Below are 18,052 nucleotides of genomic sequence, written 5' to 3'. Positions count from 1 at the left end.
GAAAAACTGTGAACTCGAATTGATCTGATTTTACTTTGAGCTTAGTTTCCGCACATGGACTGTGCTGGGCTTTGAGTGCAGTGTCTTCATGCTCAGAATACAAACAATGTTTTGATATCAAAGTCCTTTTTTCAGAAAAGTGAGGAAAATTAGATTTTCCATTATATGATGCCTTTAAAAAGTCTGCGGTGGAGAAAGGCAGGAGCTTGCATGTAGATTTTTCTTTTTGAGTAACAGCGTGTGGGTGGTTACACCAGTTGAGTCATTTCTCATTCAGAGCCATTCAGTTGTTGGAAGGACAATGTGGGAAAAAAAAGCCCTCGCACTTGGCCGGGAGGTTTTTGAGTATGTGTGTTTGATCAGAAACCTGCATTGTCACGCTCCAAGATCCTCTTATTGTTCTTTTGTTCTTCCAAATGGCCTGAAATAGACACCGATAGGCTAATTTTACCCTGGGTGTGACTGCGTTGTATCCAGGATGCCTAATGAAAAGATGCAGTTATAATTTTGACTCATCATAATCCCTGTAGCGGTGTCTCACTTATTACATAATAACCCACCGAACCTACTACACTGAACTGGCGACGAGCTCGGTCTGAAATCCAGTGTGGAATGTTTGTCTGATTTTCAGCCTCAAACCTTTGAGTGCAGCGTCTTCATGCCCAGAATACAAATAATGCATTGGGCCGAGCCATTTTCACCACTGCAGGCTCGATACAGTAGTGTTTGAAGAGATCATTATACCCACCCCAACCCCCACCCCCCAAATATTCAGCTTCTCCCAGGCTTCGTGCCCTGCTGTATCTATGCAATTTGAATGCTCAAAACCTTTCCCTTCTGAATCCATACATAATAGGAATGTGTAATACATTTCACACCTTTGATCATGTGAAATTGGAGAGATAGAGTATCTATCTATTGCCATCAAACAGTGCTGCCCTCTTATCTTAAAGTCCAGCAGAGTCTGAGAGAATCTTTTCATGTCTCTCTCTCTCTCTTTCGCCTCCTTTCTTCACGCTGGCAGTTCAGATATTCACTGCAGACGGAATTAAGTCGACTACTGCCGAGGCTGAAGGTCAGGCCGAAACAGAAGGACAATTATAGATTTTGACATTGGCTGGAAACGCTGCGCTAACTTTTGCCTGACATTAGGCCGAGCTCATCTCCTATTAATGCGTGTGATCAGCTGTGCTTGGGTCTGTGTACCTCGTTCTGCTGTGTTCAGATCTCTCAGCTTTCAGCGATTTTGCAGTTTTGGCAGAACGACCTTGACAAAGGAAACAGAAGCACCGTCACTCTTGTCACCCTCGCATGGAGCTCAGATCATTTCAGACAATGAAACTGAGACCAGATGTTTACTGGACTTGGTGGAGGGGGTGGGGCCTAACTCCTCTGAAGTCACAGTTACTGCTGGGGATGGTGCTGGGGAAAAAATTTCAACTCAAGACCAGCTTTTGCTGGTAACGGTCTTTGAGGGTTAAGGTGGTTGGAAAGCTGGTCATCCAGATAAAAACATACCCTATGCTGGTAAGCTGGCTGGTTAACCAGCTCTTGACTGGCATAGTGTGTGTTACATTTGATTCTGGTCATGCTTCGTAATGCTGGTGGACCAGTGTGGTCTTGCTGGTTATGCTGTTCGACCAGTTTGGATATGCTGGTTGACCAGCCTGGTGATACTGGTCATGCTGGTTAATCAGCTTGGTCATGCTAGTCGGCCAGCTTGGTTATGCTGGTTGACCAGCCTGGTGACACTGGTCACGCTGGTCAATCAGCTTGGCCGTGCTAGTCGGCCAGCTTTGTTATGCTGGTCATGCTGGTCGACCAGCTTGGTTATGCTGGTTGACCAGCCAGGTGATACTGGTCATGCTGGTTAATCAGCTAGGCCATGCTAGTCGGCCATCTTGGTTAAGCTGGTTGACCAGCCAGGTGATACTGGTCATGCTGGTTAATCAGCTAGGCCATGCTAGTCGACCAGCTTGGTTAAGCTGGTTGACCAGCCAGGTGATACTGGTCATGCTGGTCAATCAGCATAGTCATGCTGTCTTGCTAGTCAGGCTTGTCAAAGAGCTTAGTTTTGCTGGTTATGCTGGTCAAACAGCTTGGTCTTGCTGGTCAGGCTTGTCAACCATCTTAATCTTGCTGGTCATGCTCCTCAACCAGCTTAATATTGTTGTGCAGGCTTGTCAACTAGCTTGGTCTTGCTGGTTGACCAGCCTGGTGATACTGGTCATGCTGGTTAATCAGCTTGGTCATGCTGTCTTGCTGTTGTGCTTCTTAAACCTCTGGGTCCCTAATCTGAGTTTTCTCCTTAAATAAGATAATCTGGCTCCTGAGGGCCTCCAGTGTAAATGTACAAAGTATGTCTTATGAAGATCTCCCCAAAGTCTAACGAATGCCAGCTGTATTTCACAAGTATTGCTCTCCTCTCTGTCTTACGTCAGCATACCCCTGACCAACCACAACTCTAACCTGGCTCCACCCTCTCATTGAGTCTGAGCAACCTGGGCAGCTAAACCTTGAGTTAAAGCTCAAGCCGTGACTGGAGGAGCAGCTGCTCCATGTGCCCCGTCGTCCTTCACATGCCCGGTGCCTCTCCGCTTCACCACAGATTTTAGCGGCTGGGTGCCGGGACAGATGGGAGGTCCGGACGCAGCACCGTAGCCAGGGAGATCTGCTGCCCACCACCTACCCTGTCCTACCAGCACAGCATGTAGCATGTAGCGAAGAGGCGTCAAGCGCCGGGTGGGTGGGACGACGGGGCACGCAGGGCAGCTTGAGCTTGTGTCTGTATATGTGCTGGTAATTCGGTTCCAGAACCTCAGTAAACCCAGAGTAAAGATCTATGAAAACAAGTAAAAAGCTGAAAAATGCAAATTCTCCATCTCAAGGCTGTTTGCTAGAGGGCTGTCAGTCAAGCTCATTAATTAAAGTATTAAGACCACGCCCAGACCCTTCTTAGAGAGGTCTGCAGACTTCTGCTTTGGGTTTTCTGTTGAAACTTTGCTGAACATTTACATTTACATTTACATTTAAGGCATTTAGCAGATGCTCTTCTCCAGAGCGACTTACAAAAGTGCTTTGCTATTTACCCAAGAAAAACCTCAGCTAGTTTGAATAGACTAATAATTTAAAGATCCTTTAAGTTTAGACATTACTGAACATGTCAGTAAGGAGACCACTCGCTATTCGCCCAATTACTCTCAGAAGAGGAGGGTCTTCAGTCTGGGTTTGAAGACAGCGAGTGTTCGGACACCCAGGGGAAGCTCGTTCCACCACTTCGGTGCAGGACAGAAGAAAGTCTGGACGCTCGTCTTCCGTGGATCTTAAAGGATGGCAGGTTGAGCCGAGTCGTACTTGTAGCTGGAAGGGCTCTCGGTGCAGATCGGCTTTTGACCGTTGCAATCAAGTACGGAGGGGCTGGCTGGTCCAGTCTTGGCTTTGTTACTACAGAAAGCCAGTAAGAGAGAACGCTACAGTGGAGTGACATGGCTGAACTGAACACCACTTCACTGAACACCGAGTTTAGAATTATACAAAAAATTAGATGTATAAAAACTTGTTTTCTATACCTAGACACCATGTGAAACCAAAACCTGATGGGATAACTTTCCATTAGGTGATTTAAGACCTATTTGATTGTATTCATCGTGTCCAATCAAAGCAAATTAATGAAATGAGTGCATTACTACAACACTTGTGATTATTAAACGTTAACTAAATTTTAGAGACTGGTAAAGGAGTTTAACGATGAGGGTTAATGGTGATGGAAATTCTGGAGGTGGTCATGGTAATCCGGACTAAGGTAATGTGGACTACTCATATATGAAGATATGAACTAGTTTTTGTTGCAACCTTGAAAAGCCTTTCTCTTTCAATCCATATGACAAGAGATGTTTTCTGTGTTCCTTCCCAGTCCTCGTGCCAAATTCGTTCCATCAAAGATAAAATACTGAAATACACAACAAACAAAGCTGCTCTTCAGACTGAAAACCAGTGCACTGCATAGTCAGACTCTTCAGGATGAGAAGCCCTTTTCCGTACTACAGCTCTTTCTTCAAAATGACTGATTTATCTGCACTTTTTTCTTCCCTTTTTTATCTTGTTGAGCTTTTTGGGTTTAAGAGCAAAAAGGACAACTCCTGACTTTCTTCGGATCTGTCTGTAAGCATGGCGGTTCGTACGCTCTGCTGCTTTTAACTGCGATGTTGTTTTCTAAAGTGCCGGTGACTCCAGCCCACATGGGCCGAAAGGGTCGCGGTTGGCACCTCCAAATATAATTCCGTTCATCAGAAAGGAAGCAGCAGGAGTGAAGGTTGTGTTATTCGCCGCACTTGTCTTGTAATGTAACTTTGCTTTTCATTCCAAACTGTATATCAGCTAACCTCTGTGTTTCTGGATCACAGCTTCTCAAGGAGTGAGCGGAGGACGGCCTGCTGCCCCCAAACCCCCCGGAGAGGAGGAGAAGGAGGAGGAGGAGAAGAAAGCTGGGCTGATCTGCACTCTCTGTGCCCCTGCAGCTTCGCACTCCAAGCTTGCTACACCTGTAAGTGTTCTTTAGCGTATGAGGCCAAGTGATATGGAATCCACCCTCCTCAAGTCGATATTTCACATCAGCGCTTTTTTCCCCTGTTTTCTACCTCTAGACGACACACAGGCGTTAGATATGGGCTTTGCCAGCGTAGAGAGAGCGAGACGTTATTAATGTGTTAATTTACAGGACAGCAGCAGCGTCCTGGGCTCAGGAGACCATCATTTTAAGACCTAGCGAGGATGAGGAAGGCTGGAGGAAACTATTTCTATGATGATGGGGATCAAATAGAGAATGTGAATTATTAATCATAAAGCATTTTTGTCCCTGATGCCCTGCGGGTGAACGAAAAGGGGTGCTACTGCTAACACAATCCACATCTCATTTATTTTTATGGAAAAGTTATTAAACTATGTACTTGAGATCAAATGGTAGTACAAGAGGAAACACACTCGAGTAATGAATCTCGTCACCTGGTCCTGAGCATTTGTGCCACTTAACACGCAATCACACATTTGCAGCAATACCGAGCTAAATGATGGCAGACTGCTGCAATACTCTATTGATTTTATTATTTAGCTCTCGGGCAATTTCCTCAGAACGCTACACAGATTTTGAGTGGGTGGGACAGTAATAAGGGACTGAGACAGCGGACTCAGAAGGAAGCAGTGCTAAATCACTCTTTGGTAGACAATGCACCTCTTAAACACACTAGGACACACTCTATATGCTAAATACTGTGTGGTATGTGCTCAGATAGCATGTTGTCGTTCAGCCTAGACACGTATTTTGACAGCCAGGGCTGGAATATTGTCAACGCTTAATATAAATGACAGGTAAATGAGTTTTGGGCTTGGCTTTTGAAAATTACAGTATATGCTCCTGCAAGGTTCTTGGATCGGGTGCCCAGTTCTAGGAGAAGAATTTCAATTGCTGTAGAGCTTTTACCTGATCTAGAGGTTCTGTAAACGTTCACACTCACCTAATCTCAGAACTTTCATTTGAAAACAATAAATTATCAAAAACATCTATTCCATCTGTTCCATCCAAGTAGAAAAGAGCCTCTTCCTCACAATCCTCAGCCTTTTTACACTTTTACACATCACTGTATTTCAGGTCCTTTTTGTAATATTGATATTAATGGGCAGTAGATTCGGTTGCTGAGGCTGTGGTAGATCTTACATGGCATATTAGTTGAGTGGCAGTAGAGGAGGTACATCACCCCAACCCTTGTGACTTATGTGCGAAATAATTAAAGTATACATTTTCTCTTTATACTTATTATACTTATTTTTTCTTTATAATATATACTTACATACTATAAAGTGCTATTTTTTCATGATAAAACTACCATAATAAAATAAGAAAGGTAGACTGGAATATGCTAAACTTTATTATGCTACTAAAGTGTACACTAATAATCAGTGCACGTAAAGAATGCTAAAATACACTACTTTTGTTCTGAATTCTGAATGCATGGTCACTTTAGCAACATGAAGCCACACTCAGAAGCAGAGAATGTGGTAACGTGCTCTTACAGCCTTCAACATTAAGGCCAGGCTACAGCAGTATACAGATTACAAGTGAACACATAGGGGAAGGTAACATGAGGGGAACGACTACACACGGCAGGTGGACAGGTGACATCACTTAATGTGACATCAGGTGTGCTTTAAGAGAATTACAGTAAAGATGTTTTGCATTCAATTTGCATAAAACATCTATTTATTTATAACTTACTATAAAAAATACTATAATATGTATATATATATATATATATTGTTGTAAAGTGTGATCAACATGTACTTGCAAGAATTTGATGAAAGCATATTGTTAATTTATTTTTTACCATATATTACGTAAGGACATACATTTGCTAGTATAGTTACAACATAATTTAACAAATCTCAGTTTTAAACAATCTGTATGTTTTAAATACAAATGAAATACACATTTTCAGTAAGGTATTCTTTTACCAAATGTGTTAAATGGACTTCCAGTAAAGTTGGCATTTTTTTGTGATATATAATATTATAAATTACAATACAATTAGAAGCATATAAATTGTACTACAGTAAGCATGCATTTAGGTACACTCAAGTACATACTTAAAGTATAGAATTTTAAATATTAAAACCTTTTTTAATAGCACAAGGTGTGTGGCTAAAATACTTGAATGTTTTAAATACTAAAACTGCTGCGTAACCCGAGTCCTGATCATGTAAAATCCTGTAGTATTACTCTCTCACTTCAGTCCACATGCCTCTTTGACTTTAGATGCTGGCTCTGTGTCTCTTAGCTTGTAAAATGCACGTGAAAAGCGTGTCCTTTAGTGCTGGCTCAAGGCGTGAATTCCTCTTTCTGGCTGTTGAGGGGACCCTTTAACAAGATCAAATAATGCATCTTTGAGTGTTGAACTACTGATTCCCTCAAAAACGAAGTAGGTCAATTGTAAACCAATAAATTGCAAACCCAAATCCACCTAAAAGTGTGTTTTGCAGTTGACGAGTTTTGTCCTCACCCCTCTTTCTTTGTGTGCGTCTCAGATTTCCTTTGCATGGGGCCCTCCCATTAGGCTGCGGTACGAGACGCATTCATCACATGTAGCTCTCCGGCACGGCAGATATGAGCACATCGCTATAGTGTGGCATGCCGATGAAGAAGTAGACAGCCCCGGCCACTGGTCAGCAGTGTTTATGGGAGGTGTCATGACGGCTGACAGTGTTCCGGCTGCATGATTTACACGCTCCCGACAGAGCCCTGCGCCCGCCTTGGGGAGGAGAGCCTGCCTCTGAAACATAACAGCATTATCTTTTATGTGTCCTTGTATGGAAGATCCCCTTTCAAAGACTGGCAGGAAAGACAAAGGAAATTTAAATATGGCTGCCGTCTCAAGAGCAGTTGCACTTCTTCTTTTATGTTATTAAGGAGAAGAGACAGATAAGGAGGCGCTGGGCTGGGCTAAAAGTAGGCCCTATCGCGAGCATATTGGAAGGGAAAAACACTCGGCTCCCTTAAGAGAATACGAGTGGGGTTTAATCAAGGTGAAATTTGGGACACACCTTTGAATTGAGCCATTGTGACACGGTAGGGTCATTTTTATTCATAAAAGCCATCTTTAATTGAAATCTTCATTTATCACTCGGGAGAACTTCTTCTAGGCAGTAAAACGGGGCCGACATAAGCAGCGCATTGAAATCATTATGTAATTAGGTGTATTAAACAGGTAATGCATTCCGAGGACGGCTCCGTGGCCCGCTTTTCTCCCACATTTCTTTCTTTTTAAATGACACATCTTTGTTCTTGCAAAGGAGAGATAAGGCTAATTGGACAGTTGAGAGCCTCATGAAAGGATGATATTGCTTGTGTTGCTTTCTGTTGGCTACGTGGCTGGAATACATACATAAGGCCTGTTCCTCTCAGGTTGGTTGGAATTCGACAGCATGACCTTGGGTGGACTTGCAGGATATTTCTTCTGCTTTCGCCTAGGAGACTTCTTTCTCTCTCTCTCTCGCTCTCTCTCTCTCTCTCTCTCTCTCTCTCTTGCGCTCCACGCTTCCACTTGACAATGAAAAATGAGATTTCAAATACACTCAACATGACACAGGAATAAGACGTAGCAGCTGCGTACATGAGGGCACATTACATTACGGATCATATTCACTTGTCAATCAAGCCATACGCCGAGCAGAGCTTTCAGCACTTAGATTAGCCTCCATATAAGCACCACACAATGCGCCGCGAAGACCTGCTAGCTCCGAATGCTCTTATACGGAGCGAGCTCGTTGCAGCACATGTTGCTCAGTCTAATTATCCAGCACCGGGGACGTTGAGCGAAAGGCTCGGGTCCTTGTCCTGCTGGACAGACGTCTCGAGTACATTCAGCTCAGGAGAGAAAAAGGCGGGCGCTCATTGTTTTATTTATGGAGTTTATACCCAGATCTCCAGCATACACTAACGAACAGCCCTGATATTAAAGATTTATTTATTTCCTCAAGCTTATATCACAGCAGGATGATACAAGCCTAAACCAACCTCTGCAATCGGAGGAGTGATCAAGCATTCATTCCTACCGTGCGCCCTGGCAGTGCACTCGCTCTGAGACTCAAAGAGCAGAGCCACAGAAATGGACTGACATGTGCTGTGCAGTGCCAACAGGTGCTGGGCCATTGTTTCACCCTGTGGTATGATGAGCACAGTGAGGATTATATGGTTGATTCTGCTGAATATTTTTGAATACAGTAAAATTTTGCAATACAAATAATTGCATATGAATTTATGGGTTTTGGGACTGTGTCTTAGCAACGATGCCCCCTATCTGACACACTGCGCAAGCTGTGTCGCGATGCTCATTGCTGTCTTCCACCCAGCCAACAGCCATATTTTAACGCCTTCCACCTGCACCATTTTAATAGCATCGGTGCTTGTGATTATATCTACGCTGGTGGGAGCGGTGGTCTCAAAATTAGGGGTGTTCAGGTCAGTTTCTGGAGTATTGCTGTGTATCTTGGCAGCGGAAACACAGGAGGAGCTCCACTGACTGAAAACAGACTAGGCAGACGTTCATCAACAGTCAGACGTTTGTTGCTATCTTGGCAGTGAATTGCCAACACAGGCACGTGCAGCCCGACGCTCGTACACCCCCCCACGCTTTACACCACTGAAATAGCAACCCGCCAAGGTCAGACCGGAAACAGCAAGTGACACCCTGATTGGTTTATTACTGCACATTACGCCCAAAACACACCCATGATTAATTAAGAGACTCAGTACCTGACTTCTGTGTGTTTTGAGCCACTCAAGGTGAACTTTTCCTGTCGTTACCATAGCAAAGACACACCGACACGCCCTAAATCAAGCTGCACGGTGCGCGATTGACAGTTCACCTAAAGATGGCTAAAATAGGGCCCATATGTCCGATATGCTTGAGATTCCTGTGCCTCTGTGTATTATGTGATGTGATGATTCACCTTTACTCTTGCTCAAACATGATTCATCTTTGCTGGCCTAACAGCAGCTAAAAAGACTATCGAAAAAACATAAACGTATGGCAACAATGGTTAGTATTCTTTAATGACCTCAAGCAGACTGATGCTATGCTAAATAAAGCTAAATCAAGCTAAATAAAGCTAAATCAGCTACAGTTCTAGCAGGAAAGCTGATCAAAATAGCTCCTTAGGCGAATGCCCATTAATCTCACCCTGAATGTAATTTTTGTATGTGGTGTGATGGTGAGTGTCGGTACTGACCGGTCTGTGTTGAAGAGGAATGTCAGCTATACATATTAAACATGCATATAAATGAATATAACTAATATCACAAAAGCACATATTCACACAGGAGCACAACAAGCATATTTTCCCACCACAGGCATAAAATTCTTGTTAATATTATGCTTTTTATTCAGGCATTGGACCCATATCATCATTGTCATGCATAAACCTTGTATCTTCATTTTTGTCGTTTTTCACTTTTTGACTTAATTTGAATCTGGCAGTTGTTCTTTACATTGTGACAAACTTCTGTGATGAATGGACCAATAGAAATTAAAAAATGACTTCCATTGACAGTTAGGAAAGTTTTTTGCTTGTCCTGTAAAATTGCTATTTTGGATATACGGTTAGGCTTTTGAGTGGCAGCGACACAATAAAATGTGACGGGGTGGTACTGATGGGGTGGGACTGATGGGGTGGTACTAATGGGGTGGTATGTGGCAGGGTGGTAAATTGGTGGTAAAAATTCTTATAACCACACACATGCCAAACTATTTGAAATATAATTTTCTTTGCTTTAATAGTGTAAGATGTGTCCCTATCTATTTTGTGTGACGGGGTGGTTGGATTGAGCTTGATAGATGCTGTCTAACATTACAAAGCAACGAATAAACAATATAATAAAGAATGTCAGAACTTACCTTGTTACTGGCCGCTCCAGAGGCTCAGATTATGTCCCACCCTCTTTGGAACGTAATTTAAAGCAACAATACGCAATTTCTAGACAAAACATCCCTTGAGCAAGACCCTTTACCCTCTCTGCTCCCCGGTGCTCACTGTCCACTGCGCGTGTTTGATCACTAGTGTGTAGTGTGTGTGTGTGTGTTCACTGCACGGATGGGTCGGAGGCCAAATCTGTGACCAACACTAAAGGTAATTATGGTTGTCTTGTCTTGTCTTGAGGGGCGCATACATCATATACAGCTCTTGAAAAAATTGAGACCACTTCATTTTTTTTCTTAAATTTGCATCTCTACGTGTGGCAGTGGTTTTATTCCAGACATTTCATCAAACAGAGCTGAGTTCGCTGAATCTGCAGACTATGAACGGCATAAAATCCCAACAGCAATGTGAAAGACTAGTGGAGAGCCGGCCGAGACATGAGAGCTGTGATTGGCCGTCGAGGTTATTTTAGCATAGTGATTTCTGAATGCTCTCAAAGTTCAGATATTAGCACTGTGTTATTAAATTTCAATAATAATGTTTTTGCATTATAATTATTTTTATTATAATTTCTTTGCATTATTTGGGCAGCTGACATTTCTGCAAATAAATAAATGCTCTCTCTCTCTCTCTCTATATATATATATATATATATATATATATATATATATATATATATATATATATATATATATTATGTTTCTCTGGTTTTACTATTTATGGGCAGTGTGTTTAGGCAAATGGACATTTGCATTGAATGTCATGAACCAAGGACAACAATTCCCTACCAAAAAATAAGTAAATAAATAAATTAAATTTATATTTAGAGCATTTATTTATTTGCAACTGACATATTTGCAACTAATTCACTACTGCTCAAATAATGCAAAATTGTTAAATTATATATATATATATATATATATATATATATATATATATATATATATATATATAATTTTTATATAATTTATTATATTTATATTATTAGATTATATATTTATATAAATGATCATGTGCTAATGAAAAATAATTCAAAGGAGTATATTAGTCTTTAGTCCATTAAAATGTGGCTCATATTATAGGAAGGGTGTCTCAGCCAGTCAAATACCTGCAGATGAAGAATCCAGTCCTTTTCAGCCTAGATTCTATCTGCTGCATCTGTAGTGGATAACCAGCCAGCACGGATTTGATGCATTTCCCTGGTACTTCAAAAAAACAGAAAACTCATCGAGCGGAAACACACAGCACAGTAGAAGCTGCTGGGCAGCTGCTGCAGTCTGTTAGTAATCATATAGGCAAAACAGGTATTTTTGCCTATATTTATTTATTATTGTGTATTTTCATTAGAGCCAGGATGAGGGTTAGGATTAGGAGTAGTGTGAGGGTAAAGATTAGGTGATGGGTTGAGGCTAAAGTTAGGATTAGGGCCAGGATGAGGGTTAGGATTAGGAGTAGGGCGAGGGTAAAGGTTAGGTGATGGGTTGAGGCTAAAGTTAGGATTAGGGCCAGGATGAGGGCTAGGATTAGGTATGGGGTTAAGGTTAGGATTAAGGCCAGTATGAGGGTTAGGATTAGGTTTTGGTCTGAAGTTAAGGTTAGGATTAGGGCAAGGTTGATGGTTAGGGTTAGGTTTTGGGTTCAGGTTAAGGTTAGGATTAGGGCCTGGATGAGGATTAGGGTTAGGTTTTGGGTTCAGGTTAAGGTTAGGATTAGGGCCTGGATGAGGATTAGGGTTAGGTTTTGGGTTCAGTTTAAGGTTAGGACTAGGCCTGGAATGATGGTTAGAACTAGGTTTTGATCTGAAGTTAAGGTTAGGATTAGGGCAAGGTTGATGGTTAGGGTTAGGTTTTGGGTTCAGGTTAAGGTTAGGATTAGGGCCTGGATGAGGATTAGGGTTAGGTTTTGGGTTCAGGTTAAGGTTAGGATTAGGGCATGGATGAAGATTAGGATTAGGTTTGGGGTTGAGGTTAAGGTTAGGATTAGAGCCAGAATGAGGGTTAGGATTAGGAGTAGGGTGAGGGTTAAGATTAGGTGTTGGGTTGAGGCTAAAGTTAGGATTAGGGCCAGGATGAGGATTAAGATTAGGTTTTGGGTTGAGGTTAAGGTTAGGAATAGAGCCAGAATGAGAGTTATGAATAGGAGTAGGGTGAGGGTTAAGGTTAGGTGTTGGGTTGAGGCTAAAGTTAGGATTAGGGCCTGGATGAGGATTAGGATTAGGGTTTGGGTTCAGGTTAAGATTAAGATTGGGACCTGGATGAGGGTTAGGATTAGGTTTTGGGTTGAGTTTAAGTTTAGGATTAGGGCCAGGATGAGGGTTAGGATTAGGAGTAGGGCGAGGGTAAAGGTTAGGTGATGGGTTGAGGCTAAAGTTCGGATTAGGGCCAGGATGAGGGCTAGGATTAGGTATGGAGTTAAGGTTAGGATTAAGGCCAGTATGAGGGTTAGGATTAGGTTTTGGTCTGAAGTTAAGGTTAGGATTAGGGCAAGGTTGATGGTTAGGTTTTGGGTTCAGGTTAAGGTTAGGATTAGGGCCTGGATGAGGATTAGGATTAAGCTTTGGGTTGAGGTTAAGGTTAAGACTAGGCCTGGAATGATTGTTAGAATTAGGTTTTGGTCTGAAGTTAAGGTTAGGATTAGGGCAAGGTTGATGGTTAGGGTTAGGTTTTGGATTCAGGTTAAGGTTAGGCTTAGGGCCTGGATGAGGATTAGGGTTAGGTTTTGGGTTTAGGTTAAGGTTAGGATTAGAGCCAGAATGAGGGTTAGGATTAGGAGTAGGGAGAGGGTTAATGTTAGGTGTTGGTTTGAGGTTAAAATTAGAATTAGGGCCTGGATGAGGATTAGGATTGAGCTTTGGGTTGAGGTTAAGGTTAGGACTAGGCCTGGAATGATGGTTAGAACTAGGTTTTGGTCTGAAGTTAAGGTTCGGATTAGGGCAAGGTTGATGGTTAGGGTTAGGTTTTGGATTCAGGTTAAGGTTAGGATTAGGGCCTGGATGAGGATTAGGGTTAGGTTTTGGGTTTAGGTTAAGGTTAGGATTAGAGCCAGAATGAGGGTTAGGATTAGGAGTAGGGTGAGGGTTAAGATTAGGTGTTGGGTTGAGGCTAAAGTTAGGATTAGGGCCAGGATTAGGATTAGGTGTTGGGTTAAGGTTAAGGTTAGAATTAGTAGTATGGTGAGGGTTAAGATTAGGTGTTGGGTTTAGGGTGGGGATAAGGTTAAGGCCTGGGTCGGGGTTAGATTCTGGCTGTGCTAGGTCTTGTTTAGAAGTAACACATTAAATCCTTTTATTAATAATCTGGATTAATATATCTATTAAATCATCTTAAAAAGAAAATTGAAGCAGAAACCAGACCCAGAACATTCGAGCAGCCGAACACCCTCCTGTTGTTTTTTTCCTCTAATGTGCGTTTGATATCTACAGGTTGAAATGGCCGGGGGCGGAGCTGCCACCATGCTGCCTGTTGTCTGTGTGCTCCTCTCTATCATTATGGGAGACAGGTGCTTATTGTTGTGGGAGGAACACGGACTCCTTTAAAACAGTGCTCTCCAGCCCCGAGAGAGAGTGGAAGAGTCTAGCTGGAGAGCTGAGAGGAGCAGCTGGTGTTTATGGACGCTAGCACATGCCTACAGGGGTATTTACGCCTCTGTTATTAGTTCTGTTTGACAATGTATAAATAAAGTTGAGCTGCTCACCTGCGCTCGCTGGTCTCTCTGTGTTTCAGACTCCTGCTTGGTCTCCCAGTCAAGGTGACACAACCCCCCACCCCCCACACACCCCTCTCCCCTATGCAGCTCTTGACACAAAACCTGAGTGAGTTTGATGAGAACACATGCTATTAGCTTTCTGGCAGGTCTGGCTTGGTGCTCACCTACAAGCCACTGCACCCCACCCGAAACAAATGGAGGTTGACAGTTTTGTTGTATATTTAGCATGAATGAGATGGCACTATATGATATTTTGATGCACTGTATTTTTTGTAAAAACATGTATCTCCAAAATGGTGACTTTACAGGAGAAGGCAAAAATGCTCTTGACTTTGAATGGAAGGATGGAATGAATTTATTCCAAGTAATTTAGAGCATTTCTATTGGTCCATTCATCCAGAATTATTAACACACTGTACAGAAGCAGCTACAAGGTTCAACTCATGGAGAAAACTTTAAACAGACAGAAATGGGGATACATGGTTTTCACTGGACAGCAGTGATATGCACAATTGACACCACAATTTCCTAGAAGGAAGCGATATCTGTGTTTCTTATTTGGTAGGTAGAACCTACTGTAGAACTTGGGTTAGCATATCCGATCAAGATTAAGCTTGAGGGGCTCGAGTGGTCCAGCCGACTAAGGCGCTGCCACTATGATCTCACTATGATGCTGGTTCGAATCCCGACTCAGGCTGCTGGCCATCGGCAGCCGAGGTTCCAAGGGAGCACAATTGGCCTTGCTCTCTCCAGGGTGGGTAGATGGCACTCTCTGGCATCACTGGCGTCTGCAGGCTGGTGCGTTGGAGCCGGGTATTGGTTGCCTGATGTTGCATCGGTGGCAGTTCGGAAAATGAGAGGCTTGACTGTGCACGAGTTGGAGGGGGCATGTGTTGGTCCACCCTCACTAGTGTCAAGGGCATTGCGAGTGGGGTAATTGGCGGTCCAAATTGAAGAGAAAATGGGTAAAAAAAACAGATATAAATTTAAACAAGGAAAGAAGAGGAAGCTTGAGTTCAGTCAATTGTTTGGTATGTCATTTAGAACCTTCCCAAAATGGAACAATTATAGGCCCACATTAAAGAAATACACCAACCTTCTGCATCTCAGCCTCTGCATCTTCATCCCCACAGAACATTGGATTTACGATTAGCATTAGTAGCATCAACCCTATTAATTCAGCCCTTCTGTATAACATGATTGGCTAGTTGCTGAATTCTGTAAAAATAATAATTTGAGATATTAAAATAAAGGTGCTATAGATGGTTCTTTGAGCGATGCCATGGAAGAACCACTTTTGGTTCCCTAAAGAACCATGTTTGTCATAGAAATGTTAAACGACTTTCTCTTGATGTAAAGGTTCTTTATCAATTTAAATGTCACATCTCTTTTACAAAAGTGTAATTAACAATATCTTGTGAATTTGAAACAATGACTATGGTGTTTAATCACCTTAGTTATTCTATTCACTGTTATTCTATTTGTACAGTACAAAAAAACAAAATCCCTTTGCATATTCCTGCTTGAGGGGCCGAGGTCAGAGTGCAGGGTCAGCCATGCTAAAGCAACTCTGAAGCAGAAGAGGCTAAGGGCCTTGCTCAAAGGCCCAACAGTGGCAGCTTAGTGGACATGGGAATTGCCCAATAACTCACCCACAACCAATAACTCAGGGTTCTTACCGCCGAGCTAGCACTGCCCCCAGGCTTTAGGATTTAACACACTTGTCTGCATGTGATCCGGTCTTTTTCAGGGGAAATAAGCACTCAACATAATCTCAACAACATCTCAGTGATGGAACACTGAAATCTTTCATTCTGTTTGGATTTCAGCTTCAGATCTGTAGATGTTCACCTGAGAAGCCACTGATCGTCTAACAGGACCAATACAGATCATCTCAACCAGCTGCCATAGACCTGCTGCTGACACCAGTTTGGAACTGAAGCTTCACTGGATTAGGTTTTCATCATGGATTCGAGCCAGGGTTAGGGTTAGATTTTGGGATCAGAGCTAGGATAAGGTTAGGTTTTGGCTTAAGTTTAAGGTTGGGTTTTGGTTTGAGGTTAGTTTGGTTTAAGGTTAAGGCTAGGTTTAGATTTTGATTTGGGGTTAAAGTTTAGATTCGGGTTAGGATAAGGTTAGATTTTGGTTTAAGTTTAAGGTTAGGTTCAGGAGAGTTAATATTAGAGCTAGGATTAGGTTTTGGCTTAAGTTGTCTTAAATGTATGTTTAGGATTAGGTTTTGGGTTTAGCTTTAGAATAATAGCCAGGATTCGGAGTTAGGATAAGTTTGTGTTCTATATGTTTAAGTCTATATGTTTAACCATACCAAATTCCAATTGTACCAATTGTATGATACAAAATTAAAGTCATAAACATAGTAATTTAATTTAAGTGTCATTTAATTTCTTGTTTAAATAATTGGTCAAAATAAACACTGCAGTTTAAAGAATTAAGCAGTAATTTGATGGTTTAGACTGTAAAAGGCAGACAGGTAATTAATTATTACTCTTTAATGGTTCTTTCAGTGTGTCTTTAGTAAAGGCAAGGGTTCATAAAGAACAGTGTGGATGCTTGAATAGTTCTTCGCATCAGTGCTATACAGTTTATACATGGTTATAAGAGTAGTCCACAAGAACCCCCTCAGTACTGTATACAACCAAGTGTATACTATAAAATACATTATACAAAATAACCCCCCTAACCCTGTACATGAGGCAGAAATTAACAGTTGCAAACACTAATGACTCTCAAGATTCAGTAAGAATCCCTTCAGAGTTGAAACCAGACAACATAAACAGCCAATTATTGCTAGAACACTTTGAAAAGGTTGTGGATATCAGGTGTTAATTGTTAAGGTGGCGGTAGGTTTTAAATCTCTGCCGCCGTTTTAGCTTCACTCGAACAACAAAGACAAAACTAGGCATCAGCAAACATTTTAAAGCTTTGGGGTTCTGAATGACCACAAATGTCCAATGATGCTCACACACTCAAAATTCAGCCAGCTTCCACATAAGAGGACTTGGGCCTCTCAAATCATTAAATACTAGACATCTATGTGTAGAGTCTGACAACGCAAAAGGGGCAGATAAGGTTCCTTTCCAACGACTGAAGTGAAACTGTACTGAGACGCCACGGCAGAGTGCTGGAGTTCAAAGAGGATAAAAGTCAAAGTGGTCATGGTTCATTGATAGACACTGAAGTATTTCCATGAAATACTACTAAGGGACTCATGGAACATATCTGCAGGATTGGCAGACATTCAGAACTCTAGCTTGAACTTGAACAAATATCAATTTTTTACGAGCTTCTACAGAACCAGTGTGTGTTTCTGAACATAGCTGCATGGAGACAGGCCTGAATATTAGGTTGACTTGTGTTTGGGTCCATGGAGCCTTATTAAATAATCTTATTTCCAGGGATGTTCAGGGTGTCTTATTTACTAACTAGTAAGAAGTTACATAAACGCTCTGACTTTTGATTCTTAGGACGTTCAATCTGTCAAGTTTTTACTTGCTTTTACTGTTTTATGTTTACTTGTTTATCTACAGATGAATTTGGCCTTTCACCGTTGAAAGACATATTTCAAAAAGGGATGCAAGTTAATCATTTAAGCTTTTTTTATTATCAGTGTAAATTCTATTCTATGTTTAAATAAATGCTCCAGTTGTTAAGTGTGGAAATTGTTTTATGACACATTTATTACATATCATTTCTACCAGAAGACTCTGGAGACATGAGAACAGTAAATTGTAAATTAAATCTTGACAGTTAATGAGATGGGAACAATGTTAGCGAGTTAAATCTGTAGATTGTCTTTGGTGTAGGCCCTGTCTTCACCCAGACCTTGCACCACTGGGACTTTCACAGATCCTGCCGAACTTAG

The 18,052-nt window shown here is 41.9% G+C and overlaps 1 long non-coding RNA gene across 1 annotated transcript in view; it reads left to right on the top strand.

Annotated features, from left to right (window-relative positions):
• LOC140551493 (uncharacterized) overlaps nucleotides 1-16,443 on the top strand; it is a 29,592-nt gene extending 13,149 nt beyond the window's left edge. Inside the window, exons 2-3 of the long non-coding RNA XR_011979258.1 lie at nucleotides 4,404-4,543; nucleotides 15,999-16,443. This is a non-coding gene — a long non-coding RNA (uncharacterized lncRNA). The remainder of the gene's footprint in view (nucleotides 1-4,403; nucleotides 4,544-15,998) is intronic.
• Nucleotides 16,444-18,052: the final 1,609 nt, after the last annotated feature.

The sequence above is a fragment of the Salminus brasiliensis genome, chromosome 3, assembly GCF_030463535.1.
Source record: "Salminus brasiliensis chromosome 3, fSalBra1.hap2, whole genome shotgun sequence".
NCBI classification, from domain to species: Eukaryota; Metazoa; Chordata; class Actinopteri; order Characiformes; family Bryconidae; genus Salminus; species Salminus brasiliensis.
The sequence above is the reverse complement of the archived record's forward strand: the minus strand, read 5'-3'. Positions and strand labels throughout refer to the sequence as shown.